Here is a 12,648-nt window from a genome sequence, read left to right on the forward strand (position 1 = left end):
CCATGGTGGACATTTCCAAGAATTTTATGACTCCAATTCTTGATGTAAGATATACTTTTCTAATTTACCAGTAAAATAACATTTAAGGAATCTGGATCTATCCACTAGAGTGGAAATCAGGAAGGAAAATTTTGTTGCATAAATTCTACACTGGGGCCAGAATTTGTTGGCCCCAGTGTAGAATTTAGATAATGTTCAAAAGAATGTCTGTAATTGAAATGTTGCCCTTCTCTTTTATGCTACTGGACCAGTCGAACGTAATATAAAATCATGTCATCTGACCATAGAACTTTAGATTTGAAAGGAAAATTCAAGTATCACATACTTGATCAGTGAGTGACAAGAGCCACAAAAGGATTTACTCCTCTTTTTTTTTTTTTTTGTGCAAACTAAATACCAAGAGATATTCATCTCATTTCAGAATAAATGACTACAATACAAAATAATAGAATTTGTGAAGAAAGTAAAATAAAAAGTAGATGTTGCACTCAAAATATAAGAAAAAATAAACTTTTTAAGGAGACTTTTATATAAATTATGTTTTTTTCAGATTGCATCACCTCTTTTGTTTACTTTTAAATTAAAGAAAACCTTGAGGGATAAAAGATGAGGTGAGATTACAAAATAAAACTAAAAGGGATCATCAGAAAGAGTTGAAAAAGAACATAGAAAAATAGATGTAGCCATAATAGAATTAGGATGACATTACTTCAGATCAAGAATTAACATTGAAGAAAACTGAATCAGTGTAAAGAATAAGCAAGAAATTATTCCAAAACACAACAGAGAAAGACAAAGGCAAACTATCAGAGAAAATAAAGTATAACAACAGACAAAAATATGTCTAATGTTATTTCTAATGATACTAGAACAAATAGACATTGATTAATGGTTAGTTATAACAGAATAAAACTTTTTTGACATACAGAATGAAAAAAACAGCATATAAAATAGGCTCGTGTTGAACAGAGATACACAACTGATAAATATTGCAGCACAATTCAGTGATATATTTGAATTTAAAGAATGAATTAAAAATCTAAACATCCAGAGGAAAACTGATTAACTATTAAAAGAAAAAATCAAAGAAAGACAACTGTATCTAGCAGAAAATAATGAGCAATGTTTACAGAATTTGAGCAAAACAAAGGTAGCTTCTAAATATTTTCTTATGAAAGTCTATTATTCACATTTGAGACATGAAAAGGACATAAAATGTCTAAGTAAAGATGGGTGACAAGACAATGAATACAATTAAAAGTACAAATGAATATGTTATTTGAAAGATATAGAAAAATTATGAAAGGAATAGAAGTAACCATATAAATATGGAATACAATTTAAATAATATATATGTGGTTTACAAAACAATAAAAATGTCTGCAGTAATTTTGGGAAATTAAGATGTGTTATAAAATACCAATGTAACAATAAAAATGAAGATAAAATTATGGGAAAATTCAAGGTCAGGATTATATACTAAGTAAAAATGGTTTAATTGCCTAATTTTACATAGGATTAAATTGAAAAGTGCTTCCCTACCATTTATGTTGATAAAAAATGAGAAATTTTAGTTCAATTATTTTTCTTTAAACCTATAGGTCTTTACTACTAGAATTTAAAGCAGGTTGCATACCTTCTGGATGACTAAATTAAAAACAAAAAATCAGAGTTTATGCTGAACAAAAGAGAAAACATCAGGGTAGAAGATGGCAGTGTCGGTAAACATGGCTCACCCCCTAGCACAACCACATAAAACTTACAACTGAACTATGATATGAACAATTGTCATTCCGAACCATCATTATGGTTCATTCCAAACCATAAATGGAGCTGATTGAAAGTCCTACAACTATGGAATTAAAGAAGAAAACATATCAAGACTGGTATGAGGGGCAGAGATGTGGACCAGGTGGTCTCACACCCACATGTGCCAGATAAAAACAAGAGGGATATCTCAAAATCTAGGGGTCCCAGACCCACATAGCTTCCCCAAGCCAGGATTCCAGTGCCAGGAAAATAAGTCCCCATAACTTCTGGCTGTAAAAACCAGCAGAGATTGAGGCTAAGGGAGACAGAAACTGCTAGAGTCTCAGGCAACTTCTCTAAAAAGGCCCCCACACAGACTCATTTGGACTCACTCCTTCTGAGTCTCAGTGCAGGGGCAGCAGATTGAAAAGCATCAGAGACATAGGGGTAGAAACTGAATTGTCTAGCTTCAGAGTGGGAGCTTGGGAACAGCTTTCTCCCAGAAAAAGGTGCTGGCAGAAGCCACTGTTCCTTTTCTGATCCCTCCAGACAGTCACAGAGCCAGCAGGTGGGGGCCATGTCTAAGAATCCATCAACCTGTCTTCGCTGTTTGCCCTACCTTGGTGATTCCCTGAGGCCCCTTTCCAACCAACATTTGGATCCACCCAAGTGGTTTCCAATGGCTTTTGGTTAAGAATGGCTTATCTTGGTCCATGCTACTAGGTCATGTTACTAAAGTCTCTCAAACAAGCAGTATTTGGCTTCAGCAAACCCTATACCTCTCATTGTAAGTTGCACCAGGCCTGGCATGAGCAGCAGACACCCTTGGTTAACACCTTGGCCTTATCTGGACATCTCCACACGCAGCACAAATAGTTGCCATCTGCAGATCACTTTGTGGCTTATGTTGTGTGGCCATTGAAAGAACACATTTGCTGGCTGACCTTGGATGTGCCAACAGCAAGCAAGGCTCAACTACAACAGGAAAGTGTATATAGCCCACATGGTGGGCACACCTTAAGTACCAAGGTTGGGTGATAAGGGAGGCTGTGCCTCTGACCCTGCAGGACACCAACTACATTAGGCCACTCTACTAAGCCTGGGGGATGTAGCAGCTCTACCAAACACATAGAAACAAACACAAGGAGGCTGCCAAAATGAGGAGATGAAGAAACATGGCCCGATTGAAAGACCAGAACAAAACTCCAGAAAGAGAACTAAGTAAAATGGAGACAAACAATCTACTAGATGCTGAGTTACAAACACTGGTTATAAGGATGCACAAGGAATTTAGTGAGAACCTCAACAGCACAGAATAATCTAATCATAAACAAAGGTTACAATAATTGAGATAAAGATAACTGAGTAATTTATCTGAAATAAAGATAAAGAATAATTGAGATACAATAACTGAGATAAAATTACAGGAAATCAACAATAGAGTGGATGAAGCCAAGAAGCAAATCAGTGATTTGGAATATAAGGAAGAAAAAAAAACCAATCAGAACAGCAACAAGAAAAAAGAATCAAAAAAAAAAATTGAGGATAGTGTAAAGAGCCTCTGGGACAACTTCAAACACATTCATATTATGGGGGTGCCAGAGGGAGAAGACAGAGGGCAAGAAATTGGAAACCTATTTGAAAAAAATGACAGAAAACTTCCCTAACTTATGAAGGAAATAGACATGCAAGTCCAGGAAGTCCAGGGGTCCCCAAACAACTTGAACCCAAAGAGACCCACACCAACACACACCATAATTAAAATGCCAAAAATTAAAGACAAAGAGAGAATCTTAAAAGCAGCAAGAGAAAAGCAATTAGTTACCTACAAAGGAACTCCCATAAAACTTTCTGCTGATTTCTCAAAAGGAACTTTTCAGGCAGAAGGATTGGCAAGAAATAGTCAAAGTGATGAAAAGCAAAGATCTACAACCAAGATTACTCTACCTAGCAAAGCTATCACTTAGAATCAAAGGCCAAAACAAGAAAAAGCTAGAGGAGTTCACCACCCCAAACCAGTATTAAAGGGTCTTCTTTAAGAAGATCAAAAATAAGAACAATAAAATGGCAATAAATACATATTTATCAACAACTGTTTCTAAAAGAACAAAATAATCAAAAAAACAGAAACAGAATCATAGATACTGATTCTGTATCAAAAATAGAGAATATTTTGATGTTTGTCAGAAGGGAGGGGGGCCAGGGCAATGTCAGAAAAGGTGAAGGGGCTCTAAAGAGCAAATTGGTAGTTACAGAGTAGACAGGGGGATGTAAAGTACAGCACAGGGGATAGAGTAACCAAAGAACATATATGCATGACCCATGGACATGGACAATGGTGTGGGAATTGTCTGAGGGAGTAGGTGGGGGCTGCATATAAGGGGGCAAAAGGGGCAAAACTTGACAACTGTAATAGCATAAACAATAAAATGTAATTTTTTAAAAAAGAAAACATGGGGGAAAGGTTAAGCCAAAAAAAGGAATGAGGATAATCAGTAAAACAGGATGATAAAAATAAAACTATGTTCATTGCAACAACACAAAAATGAATTTGTTTTTTCTACTAAAAGGCTAAGTATTTTAAACTGGGTCAGAAATAAAATCCAACTCTGCTAATTATAGGAAAGTTACTTGAAATAAAATTGTTTAAGAATTTTTTTTAAGTATGGACAAAAATATTGGGAAAAGGAAACAGGATTGATAATTTTAATACCAGAGAAATATTATAAACTAAAAGACTTGCATTATGAGTAAATATTTACCATGAGGTTATCAAAGATGTAGAATTTTACATATCTTAAATATATGCACATATTTTGAATAAACAATTTTATATTTATACCTTTTAATCCTATATTCTTTTAGAGTAAAAAATGGTGGGCATGTGTGTCTATATATATTCACTATACATGTATAATAATGGAAAAGTATAATGTCATATAAACCTAACAGTAGACAATTAATTATATATCCATATGTTGGACTATTCTGCAGTTAATTAAAATGTGCAATAGGTTAATATTTAATGGCACTGTATCATTTTTATGATTTATCTATATCTAATAAATTAAGCAACAATGTATACATGGCATGACACATATAGCTGTGTATACTTAAAAATAATAACCTGGCAGGGAATGCTGTGATTATTCTTTTGGTTGTGAAATAGTGGGTGTATTCATCAGAATTCTTTTGACTGCTTGTGAGAGAACTCTTAACTGAAAGGGACTTAACAAAAATAAGATTTAATTGCCCTATATAACTGAAAAGTCCAGGGATAATTTTGTTTCCTAGCAAAGGTGGCACCAGGGATTAAAACAATGTGGAAAAGACTTTCCACAATTCAGCTTTATTGTTGCTGTGTATGTGTGTGTTTTCTTTTATTTGTAAGTGATAGCCCCGGTTGCTGCAAATTTCTGTCCTCTATGATTGAATCCAGGAATAAAGAAACATCTCATTCCAGCAACTTCTACATAAAGTAGAGGAGTCACTCTATTTGAACCACCAGGTGCTGCCTCTGCACCCATCAGCTTGCCCGAGGGACCACATTATTGGTCAGATTTGAGTCACAATTCTGCTCCTATAGAGTTGAGCCCCATCTAAAACATACACATTAAGTGTTGGAAAAAGTTGCCCCCCCCCAGATTAGGTAGAAATATAAGTAGAAAAGAGTGTTAGAGAGGCAAAAACACCAGAACATACTACCATAGCTAAATTAATTTCTCCTTGGTGTTTTTCAGTGTACTCCAAATATTATTCTGTGAGCATGTATTACTTTTATAATTAAAGAGCAATACTTATTATTAAATATGTACACATATATTAGATATCCTTATCTCTTGTCTAGACCTAGAAATATATCCAAAGGAAATAATTTAAAAGGGAAAAAACCTTGTATGCCAGTAGATACTCATTTCAAGAGTACCTATAATTACAAAACACAAGACATTTAAACCTGAAGTAAATAATGATAAAATTAATTTTAGTAATCTGTTTAATTATTTATTGTGTATTTTATAGGTAAAAAACTGCAAAAACTAGTAACCAGTTGAAATACATTTGTAATGTAGTATAATACTAAATATAACTGAGTGAAAATGTGCATGGACTATATAACTCTGATTTTGTAAAAATGTTGGGAGAATCATGATACAAAGACATGTAAAGGCCGTCCTAATTATCATGCTAGAATGATTGATTTTAAAATGCTTTTAAAATTGTAAACTTTTTAACAAAATAAAAAATAATTGAACACATTCTTTTAGAATTTAAAAATTACATAGGCTTGGAAGTGATTAGGCTTTTCGTACATATGTTTAGAATTCTGATGTCACAAGCACTGTAACCTCAAAGAGTGAAGCCCATCTTCATGAAATAGAACCACTGTCACATCATGCATTTCCATGTGTTAGGGTGTTTGGCTTGTTTCCTAAAATTACAATATCCTTAAAGAAATAGACATACCCAATTTTGCTCACATAAACTCAGAATCATACCAATGTATTAGTTATTTAATGTCTTTAATGTTAAAATTATGAGTATAAAACTCTTTAATCAGCTATTTTAATTTTCTTTTGCTTTTTAAATATTTCTATCAATGTTGGTAATCTGGAATCAGCCTATACTTATGCTAGACAGTATGAGGTTTAAATCAGCCTCTACTATAATATTTACTGTCTATGTAACCTCAGGAAAGTTTGAAAATTTCTTTGCATCTCAGGTTCAATTTCTGTGGCTTAGGGATACTTTCCATCTTACTGGGCATTTGTTAGCTAAAAAACACATAGGTATAACCCATAGACACAGATAACAGTGTGGGGACAGCCAGAGGGAAGGGGTAAGGGGCTGGGTGTAGGCGACGGGGTGGGGGGAAATGGGGACATCTGTAAGAGTGTCAATGATAAAAATACAATTTAAAAAAAAGTGTCTGGTAAAACTCCAGGGCCCATGATGGCTCCCTTGAAATATTAACATCTTTAGTGGCCAAGCATAAGCAAATGCTGCAAACATCCTTTTCTGTCACTTTTTACTCTTTCCATTAAACTCTGTGGGATGAATTGAATCCTTGCCCTTCTGACAATATAGAAATGGCTGAGGAGGGAGACCATTTCTGGGAACAGTCATATTTCCCAGCTGGGATAAACTGACCAGGAGGATGAAAGGTCATTCTAGAAGAACAATCCAAATGAGTTCTCACTACCTAAGATGTCCCAAAAGATTCTATAGGAAATGAAAGTAAAAGCGACGGAAAGAGCAATGGTGTTAATATGTTTCCAAAGTAAAAGGCATATGCATTTTCTAATGTGTGCAGAATGGATACTCCCTCTGTAATGTCTAGTCCTCTGGTGTGTTCAATAAGTGCTTAATAATGGCAAGAATAACGTCGTTATTTTTCCTCTCTGCCCTTTCAAGAGCTCTCTGTAATAAGGGCAGTTTATAATCTCTTAATACTTCCAGGTGACTGTGTTAAGTAGCACTACCTGGAGTAAGGAGAGACATGTAAGCATGATCGAGGTCATGGATGGTTGACATTTGTGCTTAGGTATTTTTGTCCCACAATTCTGAATTTTAGTGAGGCCTCTTGTCACACAATCACCTAGAGAAATAGGCACTGGAGAAATAGAAGTGAGCAATTAAAATCCTGTTTGCTGCCCTAGGCTTGTTTTGAGTTCATTGTTCAGCATATGAGCTAGTTCAAGAGTTTCGTTTTCAGCAGTTCATTTGATTGAACTTGGGACCAATAAAAGCAAAACACCAGATAAAGCAGTAGGAAATGCTGTGACTTGGGAACATAACTAAAACTAGTAGTGATAGAAATAATCTCTGAAGTGACAGATTGCTTTATGTTTAAAATTTTAGATTGTGAAAAGAACAGAAGTTCTAATTTTTGTTCCTCTTTATTACCTGGTCTATTTTAATGAGTCAATTCTCAGAACACGATGGCTTTAAAATTCAGCACTTTTTCTCCTTTCTTTCAAGCACAGGTTTTGATAAATTTCCCCTAGATAAATCTTCTGACAACCCTTCATATTTAATTTGGTACCAAATAAGCATCATGAGTCTCTAACATTCAGATGTGTCACTTATTGGAAAAAAAAAGTATAAATGGATTTTATTTGAGAAAGTGATGAAAGGGTAAAATATGTATAATCTCACATCACAACTTTTTTTTTTGGTTCAGAAAACCTGTACCTAAAATATTGGTTAAAAAGGAAATATGGAAATAATATGTGCATATATACACATATATGTAAAAGAGAAGAAGAATTTAGATATTTCTATCTTATGCTGTTGGGTGAATTTGTGAGAATAGATATCCCTTTAGATAACAATGTTAGTATAATTCTTGACTTGCTCTCTTGGTTGCTTATAATAATGTGTTTGTAAATAGGGTTCACTATTTTCATTTTAAACATAAAGGATGGCTTCGGCCAGCTGTTGAGATGTTCTCAGTGATACTTCACTTCCTGGCATTCACACCTCAGTAAATTCCCCTCCCACAACGAATACAGATGACCTGTGTAACCACAAAGATTTTGATGAAATGACAGTGTGTGACTTTCGAAGTTAGGTAATAAGACACTGAAGTTTCTATCTTGCACGCCCTGGAATTACTCCCTCTCGGGGAAGCCATCTTCCATGTAGTAAGGACACTCGAGCACCCCAGAGCAGAGGTGGGCGAACTGATTGAGAAGAGTGTCCTGCATCTCGGTCAAACTTTCAGATGGCTCCAGCACCAGCCCACACCTTGACTGAAACTTTCTGAGAAATCCTGAGCCAACACCACCCAACTAAGCCTTTCAAAATTTCTGACCTGCAGAAAAAATAAAATAAATATGTATTGCTTTAATACATTAATTTCTGAATTACACAGAAATAGAGGAATATAATCAGTAATAGGAATTTTATCATTATTTACTTAGAATAATTATTTTCAGAGTTACTTTGAGAATACTTTAATAAATTGAAGTCTCTTAGCTTTATTCTTAATACGCTCTATACTCCTTTTTGCAAGTTCCTTTTTCCTGCCATTCCTTTCCCTAGGGATGCTCTTGTATCTTTTGTGCTTGTCAAAATTCCGCCTATCCTCCTAAGCTTGCTAAAATTCCAAATTCCTTCTCCGTATAACCATCTGCTCCACTTAGAAGAAAGTTCATTCCTCAGAGTTCTTGCGGTGCTTCATTTGTACATATCTTATAATACATTATGTATTGTAATGTTATTTGCTTCTTGTCTTCTTAACAACTACAGCCGGATGTATGTTCTTGAGACTGTGTGCTGTGTCCTTATTGGTCTTTTATGTATCACTGTGACTAATCTTGGGATGGCGATAGTGTAAAAAGTATACTCTGAGATGAGAGAAAGACAACTAAAGCAGGATCCAAACCCTTACTTACCATCTCAAAAAGTAAATTTATGGAATGAGTGTAAGCATAATGAGGTTGCAGACTTCTCATGAAGATGTAATGGTGTAATTTAGAAAAAGTACCTGGTATGGTTTTAGCATATTGTACATGCTCAAAAATAATTAAAATATTATGCTATTTTAATTTTCTGGTTATATAGTATACAATAACATGCAATATATATGCACAATTTCTTATATATGGACAAAACTGTGTTTTAAGCACTTCATAATGATTATCTTGACCCTTGCACAGAACTCATGCAATATCACCACTCAAAGTCAAGAAATCAAGCATAGAGAAGCTGGAAATGTTCTTGAAATCATGCCTTGGAAAGCAGCAATCTGGTTAAGTAACAGCTGCTCCGAGCCCAGAGGCCAGGTTTTAACCAATGTAATGTGTAGCCCTGCCCATAGATATAAGTTGAATATGTGCATTTACTAGACAGATTCAGGAAGGGTGATTCACTTGGATATGGTTTCCTTTCAATCATATACATTTTTTTAGATTACTCACATTAATTAGGAAACAAATCCAGGTAAAAACAACAAATATGAGGATGTGGGTATAGATATCTCTTACATATTTATCTTGGGATAACTCACTCCTCTGCAAATTTAGAATAGCCACATAGAGACTAAAAGGAAGGTCTTCGGTTATTTAGGTAATTGTTTTTTAGTACAGAGTATAAATGTGTACAATTGACTTCACTGATGGAACTCATCAGAAGTGGAGTTATGGAGTGTGCCACAGCAATTAATGGTGCCTGGGACAAAGTTATTCTGACAATCCATTTGTAAAACTGGGATAATAATATCAACCCTACATGGATTATTATGGAGAGATTGATGAATCTTTCAACAGCCTCTTACACAGTACTAGGCCCACTCCATAAATGTTAATCCTCTTATTTCTACACTGCCAACAAGCTAAAGATAGGAAAGGTTATGCTTCAGTAACAATACACTCCAAAATTCTCAGTGGTTTAAAAATAAGAAAAGCTTAATTCTATGTTACACAAAGTCCCCTACAAGTTTGGGTGACTTTATTGTCTGCATGATCATTTAGCATTGCCCTTCCAAATCAACATATGTTTTCAAGATTGCTGCGGTAAGAGAAAAAGGAGAAATCCAATACCAGCAATTAAGTGCTTCTGCCTGGAAGCAGCACTTGTCACCTTTACTTTCATTCCACCAGCCGAAGAATCGTATATGCCCGTGCTTAGCCTACAAAGGTCAGGCATGTAGAGTATTTTCACGTCCCACAGAGTATCAACACATATAGTGAGCAGTTTTATCACTATCACATTACTGTTGTTTTATTTGTCCTTATTTGCTCTATGATTGACTCAAGGTTACAATAGTTAGCTCTAGCTAATATTGATTTTAACTCATTTTTACCATACAGAGGAAAGGGAGTCAATCATGTGTTTTGTTAATTAAAAGAGGAATAATTTGCTATGCATATTGTTGTTTCCATGAGTAAAAATTTACCCTAGTATGTGTGTAAATGTGTGTGTGCAAGCATTCAATCTTCTTATTGCATAAAGAAAAATGTCATAGTGATGGATGAGCTTCTAGAGTCTGCACTTCCAGCTCCATAGTATTAATAGCTGTCCTTTTAGAGAGTAAGAGAAAACATTCAAAGTCATATACAGAGATTTTCTTGCCAAGTATCCATTGAAACCAGTTGGGATGTTGTGGATGAGTCTCTCATACACTGGACCAAATCTTCCTTCTTCTGCTCTGATAGGTCAGAAACAGCTCCACCCATGACATCGAACTAAATGGAGAAGAAAGTTGGCATCATAGGTAATGGTCACATAACATAAAAAAAGAAAGTATAATCCTCCGTAGAGCATAAACTTTCAAATACAGCTTGGCCTCATTCTGCCTTCAAATAAGCAAGCAGACGGACTGCGTGTTAGTACATCGACATCTTTAGAACAGGGTTTCATAGGGTCTTTAATATCTTCCTTTACCAGTAGGAGCCATGACATTACATCGGACCAACGCCAGGAAAAGGATATCGTGTCAGCAACTGAGGTATCCTCAGCCAGCGCTGTTCTCTCTTACTCCCAAAGAAGTACATTTTTCTTAGCTCTTAAAACTCCAAGCCATCTCTTAGCCTTCATTTTGTCTGAACATTTGAATGATGGTGCATGACTTGGGTAAAATAAAGACAAACACACACACACATTTAGATGTGTGAGGTGATTTCAGTTTGTCTGAATTTTATCCAGATAAAACATTGCACTTTATTTAGATTCCTTCCCTAAATAAAATAACTATCTTTTAGAAACCCCAAGCAAATCTTTGTTTTTCACTTCTTAAGTAAGAAATATAATACATAACAATGCACATGTGTTTTGTATGTACAAATATATTATTTATATGTACATATATTGTATAATGTATATGATTATATGAAATAATTTATATAAAACACATGTTATAAAGGAAATCATAATGCATGAATTACTAGTTTCTAAATAATATGTAGTCATTAGGAGCCATGTGAAAATGCAACAAAGTAAACTCTACTAATAGATATTAACGGCCATGTATTGTGAGTTACTGATGCTAATTTTAAAATGTTGTGGTTTTGGAACAGATTTTTTTTTGAAAAAGAATATTTTCAACACTCTGGTGTAAAGATTCTGCGGGGTTATTTGACAGATGTCCCGCGAGTTCCTTTAACGCAGGGGATAAAAGTATAGTGCTCCAAACGGGAAAGTGTGAGCAGAACGGCTTTTGGGCATGTGGGTGGGGAGGCTGGCACTTTCTCATTTCAATTAAATAGAATTTTAAATTGTGAATTTACACAGAGCTGAAAAAAAGGCATCCATGTGGAAGTTTGTTTTCATTCTTAAAGTGAATCCTGTTCTGCCCTTGATATACTCATGTGGAGCTCAGAGCTGCTAATGTAGACTCTCCTATAATGTGAGATGTTGGAACACATATGTTTACGCAGAAAGTTTCCTTCTCAGAAACTGAGGTATGCAGTCACGAAAATCAATTTGCTCGAACATGACAGGATTGACATTTCAAAATACACGAGTTTCCTCATGATGCAAGGGAATGCAAAATAAATGCTCTTGGATGGTGATTTAAGCTCTAGTCAGGATGGAGCAAGCACATTTCACCAGACCTCTCCCACTAAATACAACTAAAACTCCATGTGGGCAACACAACATAAGGAAACTATCAGGAGACTCTAAAAGGCGGAGAGGATAAGGTGGACCAGCTAGGGAAGCCCCAGCGGACGGTGCCCTCGGGAGGATATACGCACACATATCCTGTCCTATATGGGACCTGGCCTGGGTACTAAAACAGCCCACGATTCAGAAATTTCAATGAGCACAGACCAAAAAACAGGGGTTGCCCCAAGAAAAGCACAGTCTCTCTGGCCAGAGAACTTAACACAACATTGTCCTGAAGGACGGAAACTTTTTGACTCTCTAGCTACTCTGGAAAAATTTCTGGCAGTTTTT

Source organism: Desmodus rotundus, chromosome 1 (assembly GCF_022682495.2).
Source record: "Desmodus rotundus isolate HL8 chromosome 1, HLdesRot8A.1, whole genome shotgun sequence".
NCBI classification, from domain to species: Eukaryota; Metazoa; Chordata; class Mammalia; order Chiroptera; family Phyllostomidae; genus Desmodus; species Desmodus rotundus.